The 21,125-nt window shown below is 49.8% G+C and overlaps 1 long non-coding RNA gene across 3 annotated transcripts in view; it reads left to right on the top strand.

Annotated features, from left to right (window-relative positions):
- Positions 1 to 5,747: 5,747 nt before the first annotated feature.
- LOC124519298 (uncharacterized) overlaps positions 5,748 to 21,125 on the top strand; it is a 46,116-nt gene continuing 30,738 nt past the window's right edge. For 2 of the 3 annotated variants that reach the window (XR_006964078.1, XR_006964077.1), the window contains exon 1: positions 17,144 to 19,841. This is a non-coding gene — a long non-coding RNA (uncharacterized LOC124519298). Of the gene's footprint in view, positions 6,231 to 17,143; positions 19,842 to 21,125 lie in introns of those variants that run through there. The other variant, XR_006964079.1, reaches the window with a different exon arrangement.

The following is a 21,125-nucleotide window of genomic DNA, read 5'->3' as shown; positions in this document are numbered from 1 at the left end:
GTTCATCTTTCATAATAATCCAACAATGGGCCATCCATCACGTTTACAGCTTTGGGAAGAGAGGGCAGCAAACGTCGCATCCTGTAATGTTTCCAGTAATGTTTATGTTTTCCTCAATTACACCCTGAAAGCAACGCCGTCCGTGTGGATGGCAGAGAGGTGGCGAGGAGAAGCTCCTGCAGCTGCTGGCGGGGCCTGAATGCGGGTCTTACAGGCTGCCTATCCAGAAGTGACCGGAAAGCCCTCCTCCCCTCCTTCCATCCAGGCCTCACTCTGCGGTTGTGCGGCCTCCTGGGCCAGTCCCGAGAGGAAGCCGGCTGTGGCCGGGTGGCCTGTGGGGACTGTCTCTAGCTTCACAGACTTCCCGTGACCACCCGTCACCTGATATCTCCGGGATTTTCCTGGGCACTGTGAGTTGTACCCCATGTCGCACACACAGCCCCGTGTATTCCATGGCGGGCGGGGGGTCTGTCCAGAAGCAGCCTGGGCAAATACTCCTGCACTGTGAGACTCTCAACGTCTTCCAACTCTGTGCTCGGGGAAGGCCGGCCTAGCCCAGTCTTGGCATTTGCAGAGGTGACCCTTGCCATCCACACGGTATTCTGGGCAGGGACCGGTTACGGGCTCCCAGGGCCAGCCTTCTGCCCCCTCAGGAGTGCCCATGAATCAGTATTCCCCTAGATGTCTCCGGAAAGGCCACCGAGGTGTGAGCCGTAAGGCTGCTCGGGGCTTTCCAGCTGCTGCTGCAGGAACCTCTCAGCTCCCTGTGAGCACAGATGTGGGACAGAGCAGGAGGGAGGGGACAGCTCGGGGAAGGGATGGCCCAGAATCCTGGAGACCCCAGATGGTGAGAGAAGAGATGGAGCCATCTAGGACCAGCCTCCGAGAGACTGCTGAGAAGGAGACTGTGATGTGTCGGCCTTATTTAATCTCTTGTACCAAAAAGAACAGCGCTTATAAATTTTAAGAACTAAAGCTATCAGTGTAAACATAAAGAAACTTAAATGTGGCATGATGTTAGAGAAGAAATGGCACAGATGGAAAAAGTATTTGGCCTTAGTGCTGGCAAGGTTTCCTTTCCACTGGCTCAGGCTCGTGTCTCTGGGCCAGCAGGGAGGGACTGCTGTCCTGGGCCCTAAATACACTGCCACACAGACACTTGAGGCCGAGGGAGACTTAACTCTGGTTACGGAACAAAAGAGATATCTTACTAGCTTTGCGATATAAAAATAACCATCTGATAGGAGCTGGGAGAGGCAGAGGGACCGGCAGGGCACCAAGCTCCTCACGTTGTCAGAAATGGACAGAACGGACTGGTCCCGGACACGCGGCACAGCCGGCACAATCCAGTTCCCCTCATGGGAGGCACCGGTGTGGTCCTGCCATGGATGTGCTCACACCTGCCTTCCTTTCAGGTGCTCTCTCTTGGCCCGGGGGGCCCGTCGTTTGTTGGCATCTTCTCCGTTCCCTTATTTCCCGAGGCCCACCAGCAATGCAGCACTCTAGAACAGCTTTTCTCTATTACAATCCATTTATCCCAAAACTCTTCAGTGGCATTGGAAATACCAGTTTAAAAAATTAGCCAGAGGATTGCTGACAAAACAGAAGCTATTTCCCAAAGAAATTTTATCTAAAAATATTGCAGTTTCTATTCTCACCTCATTTAGCAGAGCACTTTGGAGGAAACACTGGGGCCTGAATCCAGGTGATGGTCATTTCTAATGCCTCTTCTGCATTATTCCCAGGAATTACTCAAAAATAGATAGAAAATAATCTATGACAATAGAGAGGGTTGTCTAAAAAGAAATGTGCATATAAACAAGTCTTCCCAGGTAAGCCAAACAAATTTTCTGCACAAATAATTCAGATAAACCAGGATAAATGGTGTATTGATCGTGAAGGAACTCAGGACCAAGCCATCCGGGTTAGACGTTGTTGCTGATGGATCTTGAAAAGATCGTATTGAAGGATTCTGCAAGCGGTCTCATCTATGTCCGTCATTATTCCCTTGATCTCTGAAACGCTTTCATCACCCCAGAATTAAGTTAGGGGCTTCTGGAAGGGCTGTGAAGGCAGTTCAATGGACTGGGTCTTCCCACCCAGGGCTACTTTACTTAACTCCATTAAAGTTGCTGATGATGAACAGATCCTGTTAGCGTCACATGCACTTGATTTCATTCTCCATTTGCAACAGTGAAAATTGTCTAATGGCATTGTTAAGTATCCCAGAATTATAATTAATTCTAATTAGCTAATAAAATCTTCGTGCTCTAAAATCTTGATGAACCAGAACTGAAATAGCCAGGATTGTTATATTGTATTCCATTTTTAGGAGAAAGAGACAGATCAAGCAGAAATATAATCTAAAACCAAATTATAATAGAAATGTCAGAAGACATTCTGGGACTGATACATATCTATCTTGGTCTAACATTGCTCTCACCTGTAAGGCAGGGCACATTCAAATTTGCCCATGAGGACCTGGCTTCGGCTGCTTGGCCCCTACAGTCTGCCAGGTCCAAGGCTTCCTCGCCTCCCCTTCACCCTGGAGGTGCCAGGTCCCCCGCCCTCCTCCTGAAGGCTCTCTCTCAGCCTCCATTTCAGCCTGGGCCTCGACTGCTCAGTCTCATTTCAAACACTGGGCTGCAGGAGTGGCCACGATTCTCTGGCTTTTGTTTTCATGGTCTTTTACGAACCTACCTCCCACTCATCTCCCCATTCCCATCCCCACGCACCGAGAGCCACAGCCCCCAGATCTCAAGAAACACAGTGGTGAGAAGCTTGGGCCTCTCAGGGGGTGTGGAGTGTGAGGGGGCTCCCCGGCACCATCACAGGGGGCAAACTCTGAACAGAAGCCTCTGCAACCCCACCCAGCCCATCTCTCACGTTAAGGGTAAAGGAGGCATCACTCTGTCCCCTCAGCCCCAGACCGCACAGGGCCTGTTTGGCCATGGTGTGTGTACCTTCTCTGTCCATTATGTGCAGGTTAACTTATCCCCGGGATTGACACTGGCACCTCTGTATTGCACGCTGGGCCATGCTCTCTGGCTTTTCTGACCCAGCCTCTCCCACCCACTTTCTGGACTGTGAAGCACCGCGCATTCCCGCGGGCCTTCAAAGGAAGCCTGGCTGCCCTCTGTGTTTGGAGCAAAGGCTGTGATTCCCGCGACACCCCTAGTTGACTCCCTCCCCCGCAGATCTCCCCATCTAAAACTGGAAATGCTCCAGTCCCTTCCGGTGCTGAACTCGTCAGTGAACCAGCTCTGAGTGGCCTCCACCCACTTCCCAGATTCATTCCTCCAAGGTCCCCCCTGGTCTGACCCCACGCTCCCCACAGAGTCCAAACTGGGCTCCTGGTGGCCGAGAACCTTGTGGAGTAGCGACCTCCCCACAAACACCCCGCAAGGTAGCGAGGAGCTTCGCTGGCCTCGGGCCTTTGGAACTCAAATTAGGCCAAGATGATCAGTGGTACCGAGGCCACCACGAGGGCATTAAAGTGTGACCGTTCCTATGTACGTTCAAAACAGATCATTCGTGTTTAAGAAAACGTAATTCATGACGTCCTTGTGAAGGGTTACACTAAAAATGAAAAACTCGAAGAACTGTGTGTCCGAGCAGGTGGCGACCCTCACAGGTGCAAACTCAGACACAAAGGAACCCCCCCCAAAAAAAAAAAAAAAAAAAAAAATCGGGTCTCGCGCACGCGCAGACCGGAAAGGCTCAGCGCCACATGACCCCACCACAGGAGCCGTCTGCGCGGGGTGGCTCAGCGCACGCGTAGAGCCTATCGCAGTGCGCCGCACGACACTCTTGTAAAGACGGCTGAGGGAGGAAGGAGAGGCTCTGCGCACGTGCAGAACGGACTGCCTTACGACAGCGCCACCCCAAACGGCTGAAGGGGTGAGGGGCTCCGCGCACGCGCAGAGCGGCACAACAGGGCTGCAGGACACGTTAGGAAACGGGGAGGCGGCTCCTGTGCTCTCGAGCGGAGACACGGGGGTGGGTGGGGGAAGATCGGGTCACGATGGTGGTCGAGCGAGCTAAAGAAAACCCAGATATTGTGTGTGCCTCCGAACTGAGCGGACGACGTGTAGCTGCTCAGCGAGAAACTTGAATGTGCCTGAGGAGAAAACGCGTTGAAGACCGCGCTGCGCAGACGCCGCTTGCAGCTGGACTTGCGCAGGCGCGGGGCGTAGCTCAGGCCGGCACAGGCGTACTGTGGCGGCAGCCCCTGCGCAGGCGCGGTTTGGAGGCCGAGACTATGGAAGTCTGGCGGGCTGAGGGGGAGGCTGGCCCTCTGTCCTTCAGCGTTTGTCGCCCGTCTAGTCCGCGGGTCCCCCTTCCGCAGGTGTTTATTGGTGCCTGTTGCGCGTGGCCGCCGCGGGGCAGGAGCGCGCGTCGAGAGCCGGCCCCGGCTTCGACTTGGGCCCAGGTTCCAGTCGGCGAGCCTTAGGGTGACGCGCTGTGCGCTCAGGGTGCGCGCAGGCCTGTGACTCCATCGGGAGGCGACGGGAAGCCCCCGGCCCCCATCCGCGTCCCCGCCCTATGACCTCGCGAGAAGGTGCCTCCCGTCCCGTCCGTCCAGCTCCCTTCCTCTCCTGTCACCTTCCCCTCGTCCCCTCCCCGCCCCCGTGAACGTGGCACCTCCAGTCGCTAGCCACGACCCGCTTCCCGGGCGGCGTGGTGCCCCTCGGTGTCCTCGGGAGGGAGAGCCCCGCCGTCCGCTGGTGGCCGCTCTGTCCTCCCCCTACCCCGGCTGCGAGCGCCCGGGTCTGCCTCCGCGCCCCTCTCTTGCGCCGCTTTGTCCGTGTCCCCGCCGCCGGGGGACCGAGCCTTCCCAGGACTGCAGAGAATAGGGAGTAAGACGGCGCGCCCGAGTCCCTGTGGCCCGGACATACTGCCTGACTGTTGTCAACTGTCTGTGTTTAAAGAAAGGAAAAGAGGCAGCATTGCTCCTCATCCATTAGTGGGCATTTCGTGTTTCGTGTGTGCTATGAAAGAACGTGATTTTCATTAATGTTCCTTAAAAGGAACTTGGCTGAGAAAAATAATGTCTTACATGGAAATGAAGAGCACTGTATGTTTTCTGGTATTTTTCGATCATGAGCGTACATTAGGGTTTTAAATAGTACTTTCTTAATCTTTTTATAATTATACCCATGTATTATCAAACCACTGCCTTTACAAATCTCGTGTAACTCTCCTTGGCCATTCTGATTCCCTGCCGCCCCCTACCCCCCAGTGAAGAGTTGGTATTCTGGATGAACCCAAAAATCCTTTGGTCACTTTCCTTCTCCATTTTTGTCTCTTCAGGAGTAAGTGGAGTTGTCAGGTTGGCAGATAAACCTGTTCAAGTGTGTGAATGGCTGGTTTTAAAGTACTAAAATTGTACTTTTTATTACCATAATGTCTATAAAAAGAATTGGGTGATGGGAGTTGGTACTATCAGAGACAGCACCTGTGAACAAAGTCACGTGTATGTGTGTATAGGGTGTTTGTGTAAATTATCTGTACCTTAATACATTTGTTTCCCTCCAGCCTAAGCTCCTACTTGATGGACTGGTTTTGCTGCCCCTCCTCCCCCGCTCTCTCCCTTCTCTGCCTGCCGGGAGCCTCTGCCCTGCTCCCTGCATTCCAGGTTTGCTGAACTGCTGTGCTCCCCCTGACTGCCATGCTGTTTCGTCCATTTTCCCATCTCGTAATTTATCGTCTGTCTGATGCCCTTTCGGACGCTCCCTCGTTCCTCCGTCTGCACTGTGTCTTTGGAGACCTACCTCAGATATCGTGTCTTGGTAGCCTTTCCTGACAGTGGAGAAGACGAGGATCCCGGTTGCGTGGGCGTGCTGTGCTCCAGAACTTGGCCCTTGCACAACCGGTTACTGATAGCAGTACTGTGCTGATTTCACTTTGGGTCTCTTTACCTCTTCTAAAGTACAGGGTGGACTTTGTCATTTGTACTTCCAGCTTCTCTTAATACAGGGCTCGGAGCTGACAGACGCAATAAATACTTGCTGCCTGACCAGCTTAATGAATGAATAAATGAATGTACTGTTTTCTGAAGTTTCTGTCTTGTTCAGTACAGGAGAGAGCAGCAAGGCAGGCACCTAGAGAGAACGAAGAGGGTGTTGATGTTGTCGAGACAGTGCTCCGGGACTGTCGACACAAAGCCAAGTTGTGACTTGGTGGGTGGTGTGCAGGCGAGAGGAAGAGAGGAGTCACATAATGAAGAGGTATTGAGTCCAAAGCAGCATTTACTTCCTTTTAAAAATCAACTCTTTGAGGTGTAACTTACATAAAATGCAGCCACTTTAGATGTACATTTTGACAAAATTAGGCAAATGTGAGCACTCGTGTAACCATGACCGTATTCGACACGTGGAACCTCTCCATCACCAGAGATGTTGCCATGTGCTCCTTTCCAACCAGGCCCTCGTACCCCAGTCCCAAGCACCTCAGATCCCCTCCCTCCTTCCTTCCCTCCCTTCCTCTTTCTTTCTTTCTTTCTTTCTTTCTTTCTTTCTTTCTTTCTTTCTTTCTTTCTTTCTCTCTCTCTCTCTCTCTGTCTCTCTCTTTCTTTCCTTTTATTTTTGAGAGAGAGACAGAGCGTGAGTGGTGGAGAGGCAGAGAGAGAGGGAGACACAGAATCTGAAGCGGGCTCCAGGCTCCAGGCAGTCTGCACAGAGCCCGACGTGGGGCTTGAACCCACGAACCATGAGATCATGACCTGAGCCGAAGTTGGACGCTCAACCAACTGAGCCCCCCAGGCGCCCCGTCCTCTTTCTGTCCCTATAGAGATTTGTCCTTTTGTTGAGGCACCTGATGCGTGGTAAGCCAATGATTGACATAGTTCTTGAAGCACAGAAAGCTTTATTATCAGAAGGGCAGCCCAACGAGGAGGCAGGGGGTCATTCCCAAAGCTGCCTTGCCTTGTTGAATCTAGGGACAGTTTATATGTGATTGGTTAGGAATGCGAGTATGTGAAGGGAAGTTTATGGGCTTCTTGAAAGTTGAGGGTAGTCTTGAAACCACTGAAGGTATGCATTCTTCTGGACAGTGAGGCGCCATCGGGATCTGCCTGGTACATCAGATAGTTTTAAGAAAAATGTTATCATCTGTTTTCCATCAGATTCTTATAATCAATGTGCAAACAAGGGATAAAGTGGGAAGGGCAAAGTTAATGATGAGTCATGCACAGGGCTTAGGGAAACACAAGAAAAGAATGGGATGGGAGGCTAGGTTAATAATACAACTATGGTACAGCTTCTGCTCTCAGCAGGTCCCAGAACCAAGTGTCTGGCCTCGCTTTCCATAATGTTGTGTAAGTGGAATCACACAGCACGTACCGGTTGGTGGTTTCGTCACTCGGCATGTGTTTGCTGTTGAGCAACACTGGGTGAAGCGGTAGCTGGCAAAAAAAGACTGATGATAGATGCATAGAAGGATGGAAAAAATAGAATTACGTGATGAACCAAAGTGTTAATGTAGTGAAGGTACTGATAATAATACCATTAGTAATGGTACTTAGTAATAGTAATGGAGTACCCCTATATGTCTGTACATTATCAGTCTTTTCTTTTTTTTTAATGTTGATTGATTGGAGAAAGCGTGAGTGGTGCAGGAGCAGAGAGCAAGAGAGAGAGAGAATCCCAAGCAGGCTCTGGGCCAGCAGCACAGAGTCTGACATGGGGCTCAATCCCACGAACTGTGAGACCGTGATCTGAGCCGAAATCAAGAGTCAGATGCTTAACCGACCGAGCCAACCATGCATCCCTGTACATTATAAAACATCTTTTATGTGTGTGTGAAAGTTTTCATAAACCTGGAGAAAAATACGTATGTTTTTAAGTCAGAGGTTCCTACTTTAAAAAAAATTTTTTTTTTTAGTTGATATTTGAGAGAGACAGACGGTGTGAGGGGGAGAGGGGCAGAGAGAGAGAGGGAGAGAGAGAAAATCCCAAGCAGGCTCTGCACCACCAGCATAGAGCCTGATGCAGGGCTCGAACTCACGAAACCGTGAGATCATGACCTGAGCCAAAACCAAGAGTCAGACACCGAACCCACTGAGCCACCCAGGTGCCCCCAGAGGTTTCTACTTTTATCCATTATCTTAAAGTAGTGGTATCCAGTTATGAATTCCAGTACCTCTTAGGGATGTGGAGAGGTTGACAATGGGATGCTTCCAGTTTTTTTCTGAATACTTTTAAAAGGCTTTGGAAATTCCAGCACTTACCATAGTTAGCCACACTTGCTGATGCGTCCACTATGTTTTATTTCAGCCTGTTGGAGTCACCCTGGTTACCTTGTGCTTGAAACGTGCTCAGAACGTGCTTGAAACATGCCAGAAACGTGTGGGCAGGTCATACCTGACAACGACAACTGGGGAGACTCCTCATCTGTTAGGTGCTGTTCGGGAGGCCTGCATCTTAACACGTGTGTGAGGTTCATGGGTGAGAAATGATGAAGGGTGGCTGGTCAAGGGGAGGAGATGAGGGGCAGCTCCCAGGAGCGGCCTCACCCCCACGTGACAGTGATGGGGATCTGCACACACTGGGAGTGGTGACTGGGGTGGGTCCTGTGTGCTTGAGGAGGCCACAGGGCCACCTGTAGCTCATACAGACCCTTTGTGCTGATGGAAGAAGGCCTCGCTGGGGAGATGGCCAGAAGCTGTGTGCCCACTCCGGCAGGTGTGCCCCTTTGGGCACCAGGCCTGGTGGGCAAAGCACCCCCTTGGTGGCACACACTGTCCGGCTCTACCTGGTGGCCTCAGGGTAAGACAGGCTTAGTCCTCAGCCTCTTGTAGCTTGTATTTAGGGACAGGGGCAGACCAGTACACGGAGAAACGAAGATTGGGAGCGGTTTCCGTTCGCTCAGGGGGAGGCCTGAGGAGGGGACCTGGCGTCAAATGGCTGGTGTGGCACGATGTCACGAACAGGAAGCGTAGGAGGTACAGGCCAGCTTTGTGTCGTGGACGGTCGCGGATGTCTTCAGGTTTCCTCCCCACTTGGGTTTTAGTTCATCCTGGGCCTCTTTGGCTTCTCTGTGGTTGTTTGAAGGGTCATGTGGAGCCGGGTCAGGCCAGCCAGGGACTAGTCCCATCTGAGAGCTGTGCTTGTTTGGGAGTGTGGGTGCAGGGGCATGGCAGTCCGCTCTTCTCTGGGAGGCTGAGGTGCTGGTCTCCCTTTGACTCAGTCGCAGCCCTGCCTTCGTGAGGAAAGGGAGTACCAGCTCCTCCCCTTGTTGCCCTGGACCTGCGGGCCTGCTTGGACGGTATACACCAGCAGCCTGCAGTGTAGGTAGGACCCCGGCATCCCAGGGAGCCCCAGGTCCCTCTGGGAGCTTAAGGAGGGAATTCCCTAAGCAGAGTACACCACAGATCAACAAAAATGGGGTGTGGGGGGACACCTAGACCTTAAAATACATGGAAGAATGCCGTAGTGTGCACCTAGGATGTTTTGGAAAGAAACCAGCTGACCTCCTGTAGCCTGGGTCAGGGCATCTAGGTGAAGAAAGACTCACTGTGGGGCCGTTTGGCACGCGGGGTTGTGTAAGTCACATGTAAAACTGCATGTTGGTTTGTGGCATTTTCTGTGGGCAGATGGCAGGTCCCCTCGTCCTGCGGTCCCCCTGCCCTCTGATTTGGGCGTTTCTCCCGTACGAGACGGGGGCCCTGAAGCGTCTGGGAAAAGAAGCTGGAACAGGCACAGGACATAGGCCACCAGGATGCTGGTCGCCAGTGGTCGTGCCCAGTGGGGATGCTCCCCTGGACCCAGAGTTGTCCTCCCTGACGTGAGGCCACCAAGCTGAAAAGACTTTCTTCAGTTTCTTCTGGCGTAAAAGGCTTCCACTGTGCGAGGACACAGGAATCACGCATAAGTGTGGCTTCTTGGCCTTTTCAGGGGCAGCGATGGCTGAGAGGATCCACAAAGGCCCAGGTGCATGGCCGTACAGACTTTCCCATCCCTGCCCATCCCTGCTGCCCACATTTCTGCACACGCTGTGCTCATATCACGTGCCCTTAGCTCTCTTTCCCCACGCTGAGAATCCTCCCAAGTTCTTATCCCATGTCTAGACTCAGGAATGCTAGGAAAAAACCACAACCCTACACATTCCTCCTCCCTCTGGAGGGGCCCACTTCTCTGGTATGAAGCCGAGCGCTGCCCACAGCAGTTAGACTTGTCTGGACGTGTCCGGAGTCAGGCCACGAGCCCCTGCTCCAGCCATGCAGATGCACAGGGCGTGTTCTCAACGTTCTGCCCGAGCCTTCATACATATTCTGAGTCTTCTCCCCAAATGGAAGATTACCTTTAATACAAAGTGATCACCAGCAATTTGAAAACCAGACAGAGATCCCTCTGAAAAGGCTGTAATCCTGGTGATGTCAACACTGAAAAGGGCCGAGTAAGAGGGAGTAGCTGCCACTCCTCAGTGTCCACTGTGTATGACTTGTTCCTTTGGAAGGAGTGTTCCTGCAGGTACTGTAAGAGAGTGTCTTACAGTGGCCACACCACCCGTAAAAGTGGCCCAAACTTGTGCTCCCCGAGCTGTCCAAGGGTGTCCCCTCTGTGGCACCATTGGACTTGCTATCTCCAGACATCGCCATACGCTCACCTCCTTGCCTTCCCTGGTCTCGGACCCTGGGATCTTGGAAGTGCACGGATTAATGCAGCGGGCGCCTGGCCCCAGAGCAGCTGCGGAGGGAGTAGATTGCAGCCTCCAAGCTGAGCCTGGCATCAGAGAGGCCAGGCACAGCTGTGCTGGGTCCGTGCTGGGTCCGTGCTGAGTCTGTGCTGGGTCCGTGCTGGGTCTATGCTGGGTCCCTGCTGGGTCCGTGCTGGGTCCGTGCTTGCTTCGTGCTGGGTCTGTGCTGAGTCTCTGCTGAATCTGTGCTGAGCCCTGACTTTGGTGGGGGTGTGTGGGGGGTCCTGCACCAGCACAAGTGACCCCCACCCATAGAGGGCCTGCACCCAGCGCCTCTCAGCAATTCACTCCTTTATCCCACCAATCAGTGAAGCATCCTCCTTCACTGGGATTTGGTGAAGGCTTCTCTACATTCACTTTAGGCACCTCCTGGGTCCTGGGGTGAGGCCAGAATCAGCCCCACAGGTAGCGCTGGACTCCCAGGCTGAGGTCAGGAAATCAGTCTCTCTCTCCTAGGGAGCCTACTTCAGGGCTTTTCCTACCTTAAGTCCTAACAAGAGTGAGTCTGTCCCATCGGATCTCCCGGGCCCCCCAGTAGTGTCTAAACTCTGGAATGGGCAGAAGAATCTCAATGGCTAGAGGTCCCCTCTCTGGGAGGTGCAGGGTGGGAAATGACCCGTGCTGCAGCATTGCCTGGAACCGCCCAGAACACTGGCCTGGGCTCCATCCACTGCTGCCTGTAAATGCGAGTCAGCTGGGCCACTGTGGACCCAGGTGTAGTGCAGTGTCCCCACCGGAGATGTACCAGGGTCCCCGGCCCAGGAGGGCCAGTCCAGCCTCCAGAGCCACAGCCATCTGCCCCTGGCCTCATTGCCTCACTGGCAAAGGGACTTTGCCCCGTGTATCGCACCTGGGCTTGCAGAGAAGGCACTGACTGTCCCGTGTGCAGGACTCCCTCCAGAAGTCAACACCATCACGGTCAGCCTGGTATTGGGTCTCTGCAGCCCGCCGGGGGCCTGGGGACTTGTTTCTGAGGGAAGGATGAGAAGTGAACGCTGAGGCCGATGTAGAGGAGAGGGAGGGGGCCTCGCAGGCTCGTTTGCTTCTGTGGTCATTCCTGCAGTCAGAGGCCACATGTCCGATTGCAGCGCGTGCGAGGGTGAAATTGTCTCTTCCAACAATGTTTAGAAACGTTGTCACATTTATATTCAGCACGTCTTCACCACTGCTAACACTGGCAGCCCTCTGCCCAACAAGGAAGCCCACCTGGGTGCCTTCCAGGAGTCCTGTCATGGCCCCAGTTGGCCTGTTAGAGAGCTGTGGCCACGCAGGCTCCCCTCCTGGGTCCTGGGCACCAGTCACCCATCATGAAAGGAGAGTTGGGGTGAGTTTCTGCCCTCTGCTTAGGAATCTAAAAGATGGAACATTTTCTGTATTTTAGGCAACTCTCCAGGACATTTGTGTTCCCTCAACCTCACTTAAATCTCTCACTGGAAAAATTCTTAGTCCAAGGTGGATGGTATTTCCCTTTCATACAGGATCCTGATCCTACCCCTGACAATGATGAAAATTATTAAATTTTATTTTATTTAAAATACACTTATTCTTTCATTGTGAAAGTAACAGAAGTAGCACTTTTTAAAAAATGTATATGATTTATGGTCAAGTTAGCTACGTACAATGTATACAGTGGGCCCTTGGCTTTGGGAGTAGATTCCCGTGATTCATCGCTTACATACAACACCCAGTGCTCATCCCAACAAGTGCCCTCCTCAATGCCCATCACCCATTTCCCCTCTCCCCCACCTCTCTACTCCCTCAACCCTCAGTTTGTTCTCTGTATTTAAGGGTCTCTTATGGTTTGCCTCCCTCCCTCTCCGTTTGTAACTATTTTTTCCCCTTCCCTTCCCCTATGGTCTTCTGTTATGTTTCTCAAATTCCACATGTGAGTGAAAACATGATATCTGCCTTTCTCTGACTGACTTATTTCACTTAGAATAATACCCTCCAGTTCCATCCATGTTGTTGCAAATGGCAAGATTTCAATCCTTTTTCATTACTGAGTAGTATTCCACTTTATAACTCACATCCTCTTTATCCATTCATCAGTCGACGGACACTTGGGCTTTTTCCATAATTTGGCTATTGTTGATAGTGCTGCTATAAACATTGGGGTGCACGTCCCCCTTCGAATCAGCACTCCTGTATCCTTTGAATAAATTCCTAATAGTGCAACTGCTGGGTCGTAGGGTAGTTCTGTTTTTATTTTTTGGAGGAACCTCCACACTTTTCCAGAGCGGCTGCACCAGTTTGCATTCCCACCAGCAGTGCAAAAGACATCCTCTTTGTCTGCATCCTCGCCAGCATCTGTTGTTTGCTGAGTTGTTAACGTGAGCCGCTCTGACAGGTGTGAGGTGGTATCTCAGTGTGGTTTTGATTTGTGTTTCCCTGATGACGAGTGATGTTGAGCATTTTTTCATGTGTCGGTTGGCCACCTGGATGTCTTCTTTGGAAAAGTGTCTCTTCATGTCTTCTGCCCATTTCTTCACTGGATTATTTGTGTTTTGGGTGTTGAGTTTGATAAGATTTTGGATACTGACCCTTTATCTGATATGTCATTTGCAAATATCTTCTCCCATTCCGTCGGTTGCCTTTTAGTTTTGCTGATTGATTCGTTCGCTGTGCAGAAGCTTTTTATCTTGATGAGGTCCCTGTAGTTCATTTTTGTTTTTACTTCCCCGCCTTTGGAGACGTGTTGAGTAAGAAGTTGCTATGGCCGAGGTCAAAGAGATTGTTGCCTCTTTTCTCCTCTAGGATTTTGGTGGCTTCCTGTCTCACATTTAGGTCTTTTATCCATTTTGCATTTATTTTTGTGTATGGTGTAAGAAAGTGGTCCAGTTTCATTCTTCTGCATCTTATTTATTTATTTATTTATTTCAATGTTTATTTATTTTTGAGAGAGAGAGAGAGAGACAGAGGCAGAGTGCAAGTGGGAGAGGGGCAGAGAGAGAGGGAGACCCAGATCCGAAGCAGGCTCCAGGCTCCAGGCTCTGAGCTGTCAGCACAGAGCCCGACGCGGGGCTCGAACTCACGAACTGTGAGATCGTGACCTGAGCTGAAGTCAGCCGCTTAACTGACTGAGCCACCCAGGTGCCCCTCATTCTTCTGCATGTTGCTGTCCAGTTCTCCCAGCACCATTTGCTAAAGAGACTGTCTTTTTCCCATTGGATACTCTTTCCTGTTTTGTCAAAGATTAATTGGCCATACATTTGTAGGTCCAATTCTGGGTTCTCTATTCTATTCCATTGGTATAGGTGTCTGTTTTTTGTGCCAATACCATACTGTCTTGATGGTTATAGCTTTGTAGTAAAGGCTAAAGTCTGGGATTACGATGCCTCCTGCTTTGTTTTTCTTTTTCACCATTTCTTTGGCTATGCAGGGTCTTTTGTGGTTTCAAACAAATTTCAGGATTGTTTGTTCTAGTTCTGCAAAGAATGCTGGTGTTCTTTTGATAAGGATTGCATTGAATGTGTAGATTGCTTTGGGTAGTACCGACATTTTAACAATATTTGTTCTTCCAGTCCATGAGCACGGAATGTTTTTTCATTTCTTTGTGTTGTCTTCAATTTCTTTCATAAACTTCCTATAGTTTTCAGCATACAGATCTTTTACGTCTTTGGTTAGGTTTATTCCTAGGTATTTTATGGTTCTTGGTGCAATTGTGAATGGGATCGATTCTTTCTCTTTCTGTTGCTTCATCCCTGGTGTATAGAAATGCAACCAGTTTCTATACGTTGATTTTATATCCTGCGACTTTGCTGAATTTCTATATCAGTTCTAGCAGTTTTTTGGTGGAGCCTCTTGGGTTTTCCATGTAGAGTATCATGTCATCTGTGAAAAGTGAAAGTTTGATCTCTTTGACAATTTGAATGCCTTTTATTTCATTTTGTTGTCTGATTGCTATAGCTAGGACTTCCAACTCTATGTTAAACAACAGTGGTGAGGGTGGCCAACCCTGTCGTGTTCCTAATTTCAGGGAGAAAGCTCTCAGTTTTTCCCCATTGAAGATGATATTAGTGTGGGCCTTTCATATATGGCTAGAAGAAACAGTTCTGTGAAGCCAACATGATCTGTCATTTAAATATAAGAGCTGTGAAAATAGGTAATAGACAGGAAGGAGATACAGGCTACATATATTTTAACTTAAGATTTGTAGCTATGTGTGCATTAATTTTTAACAATTTTATTGAGATCTACTTTTCATATAGTGAAACCTTCAGGTTTTAACTGCACATGTTGGTAAGTTGTGACAAATGTGGAAAGTCAGACAAGATGCATGACAATGTCACGGCTCCAGAAAGCCCCCTGCTTCCTTCCTGGTCATTATCCCGCCCAGAGGCCACCACACCCCTAACCGCCTTCCTAATGTGGCCACTTCTGGCTCCTGTCACAACTCTGGATGTTTCTGTATGGGGCTGAAGAGTCTGAGTGAGCACTTGTCTCACAACTGGATTCTTAGTCTCCATTTTTAGTATAAACCGCATCCTTAATTTGTCTTCCTAAGATGTGTGGTTTCAGTGTTTTTCTAAAGTGGACTGAGAAATCGAGTGTATTTGTAAGGCAGTCTAAGACCAGAATTCTTCCAAATATTCAAAAATTATTTTCTGTTTAATAGTTATCTTGTCTATACCTAATTCAAGATCAATTTTTAAAAGAACTTCAACTTGCCCTTATCTTGATTTTCCAAGTCAAGTTTATCCTGGTTTTCATAGAAACCACTTTCTTTCATTAGCACTAGCCAGAAGCTGGTTTCCATAATAATAAACGAGCTCAGCAGTAGGGAGAGTGTGGACAAGCGGCATAAACGTGCTTGGGTGCAAACCTAAGTGTCCTGGTGAAGCTCACAGTGAGAAGTGGTCTACTGCTTTTCACTGAAGTGATGAGCCCGCTGAGCCCGCAATCATGTGAGTGGCAGAGCAGAGATGGGTGTGTTACAGGTGCTGTGCATACACATACAGACTGATGAGAACACACATGTACGTGCTGCACCCCAGAGGTATCTACTTTCAGCATTTTTCCAGATAGTTTTCCGGGCTCTCAAGTGCTCTCATGCACGTAGAGCTAACATTATTGCAGGGTTCGAGGGAACAGACTGCAAGTGGGGGATGCCCCAGTAGGACTCTCAGAGCTCAGTGAGAGCTGATGTACTCAGGGCCATGGTTTATTTTTTTTAATTTATTAGTTTTTTTTAACGTTTATTTATTTTTGAGACAGAGAGAGACAGAGCATGAACGGGGGAGGGTCAGAGAGAGAGGGAGACACAGAATCCGAAGCAGGCTCCAGGCTCTGAGCTGTCAGCACAGAGCCCGACGCGGGGCTCGAACTCACGGACCGCAGGATCATGACCTGAGCTGAAGTCGGACGCTTGACCGACTGAGCCACCCAGATGCCCCCCGGCCGTGGTTTATTACAGCAAAGGGATACAGGCGAACGTAACACAAGGAGAAGGCCACAGGGCAGAGTCCAGACAGAGCTCCCAGCTGTCTGTGGACAGCAGTCCTCCTTGGCATCCACGTGTCCTCACCAGAGCCCAGACTGGGCCACTGGGCCCCTGGGCCACGTGTGCTTTGGTGTTGGCCTCTGGCAAGCTGGGCAGGGATGATCGGGTTGGGGAGTGTTTTCCTTCCTTTAGATGCCACAGAAGCTCAGACTTTGCCCAGGTACTGTTAGCAGGCAAGTAGAACATGGTGACAGAAGTAAAATGACCTCTGCCTGCAGGAATGCCCTTCCATGTGGCCCGCCCATTCCGTTCTTTCCATCTTCTCCATCTGTCCCACTTGTCTCATCCCTCCTGATGATGTTTTCGGGTGATGGGTTCATAGGGTCTGGGGCCAACAGCCAAGAAGGAATTCTTGAGGATATCTTTGATGCAAAAAGGTCATTTTATTAAAGTATGTGGACAGGACCCATGGCGGGAAGAGCTGCTCTGGGGTCGTGACAGGTAGCTCATTCTTTACCCGTAGGTTGGGAGGGGGTCAGGGCTAGAGTAAGTCTCTAAGGAATTTTGGAAACAAGGTTTCCGGGACCTTGAGGGGTTAGCTGTTCCTAGGGAAACACCATTTATTACCATTTAGTAAAACCTCGGTCATGAGACCCCCCCCCCCCCAGATGTTTATCGGGGGGCCGTAAGTTTGGAGTGTGATTGCCAGCATGTATCTTGGGGCAGTTGAGATAAAGGAAGTAGACTTACAGGAACCTTGAGGTTGGGATAATGTTAAGCTAGGGTTCTGTTTTGGCCCCAGCAAAGTGTCATCATCGAGGCAGCTGAGCTCCCAGAGGGAGGTCGTTCTGCCGGTCTCAAGGACTTGTCAATGGGCTGTAGGCAGTAAGGAAATTTAATTTTTAATTTGCTGCAGTTTCCCACATCACCATGGCAAGCACTTAAACCCCTTTCCTTTGTTCTTGGGCAGCCAGGAGTGTCCGAGGAATATCACACATATTCCACCGGGGAGGGGGGTGGGGGTGATGCCAGCCTGTATTTGCCCTCGCCGTGCGCCAAGCTCCCTCATCGCGTCCATCCGCCCCACCTGCCTCACTGGCCCCATCGACCCCACCCCTTCCGTCTACCCCATCCGCTCCACCTCACATGGACCAGCCAGAGTGTGTGCAGGTGGACCTCTTTGTGGTTCGAGAAGCCTGCCTCCACTGTGATGACTTCCCCGGTGGTCACAGCTCCTGCTTTGGGCAAAGGCCAGTAGATGCTTGGAAGGGTCTTGACCAACCTGAAGAGACTGGCAGATAAATTGCTTGCCTTTTCTCTAGAAGGTCTAGAGAGGCAGTGGTTCCCTAAAGTCTCCCCGAAGATAACTCAGTGAGCCATCGTCTTGCTGTTTCCTTTATAATCTGTGGCAAGCCAAAAAGAAAAACAAAAACAAAAAAACCCACCAACAGCAAAACCAAAGGGCATCACTCTGTATTTATTCCCCTTTCTTCCCACTGACACTCCTGCTCCTGCCTCTTACTCCTTCCCTGGGATTGCAGCCCTCACCCCATTCCCAGTGCACTGGTCTCTGGCTCAGTTTTCTGAAAGACACCGTATCACCTCATGCAGAGGCCTAGCCATGCTGAGACAGAACTGAATGTTTGCCCTATTAGAAAAAAACGTGAAACATTAAGATAGGAAAACAAAAAAATTATTGTCGTTCCCCCTCTAGGTTTTGTGATTCAGTTCGGGCCTGTGCCTTTTATTGCCTTGAGCTATTTTACAGCTTTTAAACTGTAGGAAACTTACAATAATGCAACTAATTATTGCCCATAGAAATGCAACTAAATTTTGTCCTTTGGAATGCAATTGCCCTGTTGATACTGACATCTATTTGTAGATTTATTTCAGGATTTCTGATTGCCTGTATACGAATGTGTCTGAACTCTGCCTTGAACTGGTTGTAATATCTTACGTGTTCCTCACAAGTTAAACAAAGTATGTGCCATGTTGCCGTGTGGTGTTTTTTTTTTTTTATTTGAGTAGGACTCCTGACTTTGAAAACAAACGTCCTTTACAGCCCCCACCCCCAGCCTTTGCCTGGAGTCTGTCTGGAGCAGGTTTGGAAGGGCTTCCCTTACGTGTCTTTCAGCCAGAACACAGCACGGTGCAAAGTGTCACTCGTCTTCCTACTTGTTCACCGTAAACGGTGGCCGAACACGCCACCCCAAGACGGCCACCCCACTTTGGCATAAGATGATTTGAGCAAAAGGCACTTGAAAAACAGGTACAAGAAGAACGTCCGTATCTCCCCCTTTCTTCCTGAGAGCAGGACACAGACCAGGGTGAAGTTGCTGTCCCTGCACCATGGGGAAGGAAGTGGTCTTGCCAAGGGGACGGGAGCCCAGGCCGAGAGAATTCTTGTTGAAATAACTCCTATCCAGGTATTTTGGATACTTCCCCACTGTCCCTTTCTGTTCACACTAGCATGAAACCTCTCGTTTTTGCCAACCCTGGGTCTTCGTTCTCCTTATGAGGGCTCCCTCCCATGCGATGAAAAACTTATGTAAAATAAACTTGTGTGCTTTCTCCTGCTAAGTTTCAGGCCCAGGCCAGAGACCCCAAGAGGGTTGAGAGAATGGCATTCCTCCCTCCACCAGACGGAGTGCCTCCAGCGCAGGACCCTGTCTGTCTTGCTTCCCTCCCACTGACTCCTCAGTCCCAGAGCCCCTCGGGCAGGAAGCGGGGACTGTCTGCCGAGTAAATGATCTGTGTCCACAGCACCCACCCATCTCCTTCCCGCCTCAGCCCATTCACACTCAGACCAGCATCAGCGTAAGGGAGGACAGTGGTTTGCTTCCATGCATCCTTTAGGAAGACACGTGCCCTTACAGGGCTTGAGCGGCTGACAAAACAAGGACTTCTCTGTGTATACACTGGCACATACTAATGCTCCACGTTCCCGGTGGAGCTCCAGGAGCTAAAAATAACCACGCGTGTTCTGTTTTATACAGAAAAGAGGAAATAAATGTGCAGCTTAGTTTGTAACGTTTACTATTTTTGAAAACCTGATTTTTTTCCACATGTATTTTTAAAATGTCTTTGGAGATGTCCTTGCGGGAAAATGCACAATGCAGATTTCACCAAAGGTCCCTCCATTCTGTAATCCACATCTTCAGGAAACAATTGCTGGAGACCAGATACACTCGACCACGAGATGGGTTTTCGGGAAGCCGCCCAGATGCAGATCACCAGGGGTCATAGGAGGGCCAAAGGGCCCCGGGACCTCGGAAGCCAGGTCTCTGCCTAGTCTGCCCCCTGTGCAAGGAGGGGCATACGATCCCCTGACCACAGGCTGACAGTGGGAGCGCGGGCCTCTGTTATCCTGAGAGATGAGCGAGAGGTGACCGTCATGCAGTGTCGCTCTGACCGCCACTGAGCGCGGTCTTTCGTGAAAAGATGGGAGGGAGGTGTGTGTGCTATAGGTCTTCATCTCGTACTGCGTATTTGCTCCTTAAGTGAGTGTGGGGAGGGTCTCGGTTTCTAAGGCTCCCCTGTAAGAGACGGCAGGCTATGATGGTCATGAGCTGGTGGTGTTCAGTGTTGTTCGCTGCCCTTCCTTCTCACAGGGACGCTGGAAGGTTAAAAAATATGTAAAGAACAAATGAAGTAAAAAGGAAGAGACACAAGTTGCCTACAGCGCAGGAAGTTGGGAACGTGGGTGAGTAATCACAGACCACGGAGGTATTTCCATGAGCAAAGAGCACAGGGACTGCGGGTGGGTGTGTGGGTGTGGGTTTGGCAGAAGAGGGTCCCTGCTGGCTCTGGGCACATCAGAGGGCAGGGCTGCCTGGGCGTCTTCTGGGGGGGTTCTTCCCCAAGGCCACCATGGTGGGCCCTTCCCATCAGGACCTCTCCTTCCAGATGCAGGGAGCTGGCTACATGGCTGGCCACTGCAGACCTGAGCAAATGTGTCTGGGGTATAGAGCCAGGGCGGTGGGGGGAGGTGGGAAATGCATAGTATTTTGTAGTAAGGACAATGGCAACAAGATGTATGAAATGAGCATGTTTCCAAAGAAAGTCAGGGGTGATTTGGAAAATGTGATAGGGACAAACTGAGGCCTGATCTCAGTGGTAAGTACCTAGGAATTAACTTATCCAGAAAGACAGTGGCTTAATGTGGAAAATGCTCACTATCTCACTGAGGTTATTAAAACAGCGAGCGAAAGAGACACCATCACCGGAAGGCAAAGACTGAATAGCATATGCGTTAATTCTCCTGGGTTTTAAAGATGTCGTATGAGTCACGACAAAATTATATCTCGATCTTTGAAGCCTGCTAATGTGATTCAAGCTCACCTGGAGAAGAAGTGAATGTGAAGAACCACAAGCACTTTAAGAGAAGAGGTCTCTCTTGAGGTCAGAGATTACTTATCAGACCTCCAGCTGTAGTCCAAGCTACACTCAGCCACAAAAGGTAGTGCGCCTGCAGGAGCCCTCATTTGTATCAATGGAAGATCATAGATCACTCTGGATAGAATCAGAATTTATGCAATAATTTTATGTGTTCATGTAACAATCTACTAAATGTTAACAGGATCATCATAATCAATGAAGAAAAGTTATTCAGTCAATCATATGGGACCAAGAAATAAATTACATACACTAAAAGTAGATCTTAGAATGTACTTAGAATGTACTAAATTCTAGGCAGATTTGATTTCAAAATAAAGCCACAAAAGAACAAGAAGACAAGACAAAACAGGACTCTACTCTAAGTAGAAAACTCTAAGTTTTATCCACTTTAAGATGAAAATGTCATTTTTAAGAAGAAAATGTAAGTGAGCACACAAAAAACAGATTTGAATTGACATTGAAATTATAAATTAAGACGAAAATAAGGAAAAATTAGGAAGGTAATTTAATTATAAAAAATGTATAGGCATGCTCCCCTAGTATGTAAGAATTTCTTAGAAATGATTATCAAAAGGCAAAAGACATGAAA

This window comes from Lynx rufus, unplaced genomic scaffold (assembly GCF_022079265.1).
Source record: "Lynx rufus isolate CCGP_SWC_20201006 ecotype Redwood Valley unplaced genomic scaffold, mLynRuf1.p SCAF_27, whole genome shotgun sequence".
Lineage (NCBI taxonomy): Eukaryota > Metazoa > Chordata > Mammalia > Carnivora > Felidae > Lynx > Lynx rufus.
The sequence above is the reverse complement of the archived record's forward strand: the minus strand, read 5'-3'. Positions and strand labels throughout refer to the sequence as shown.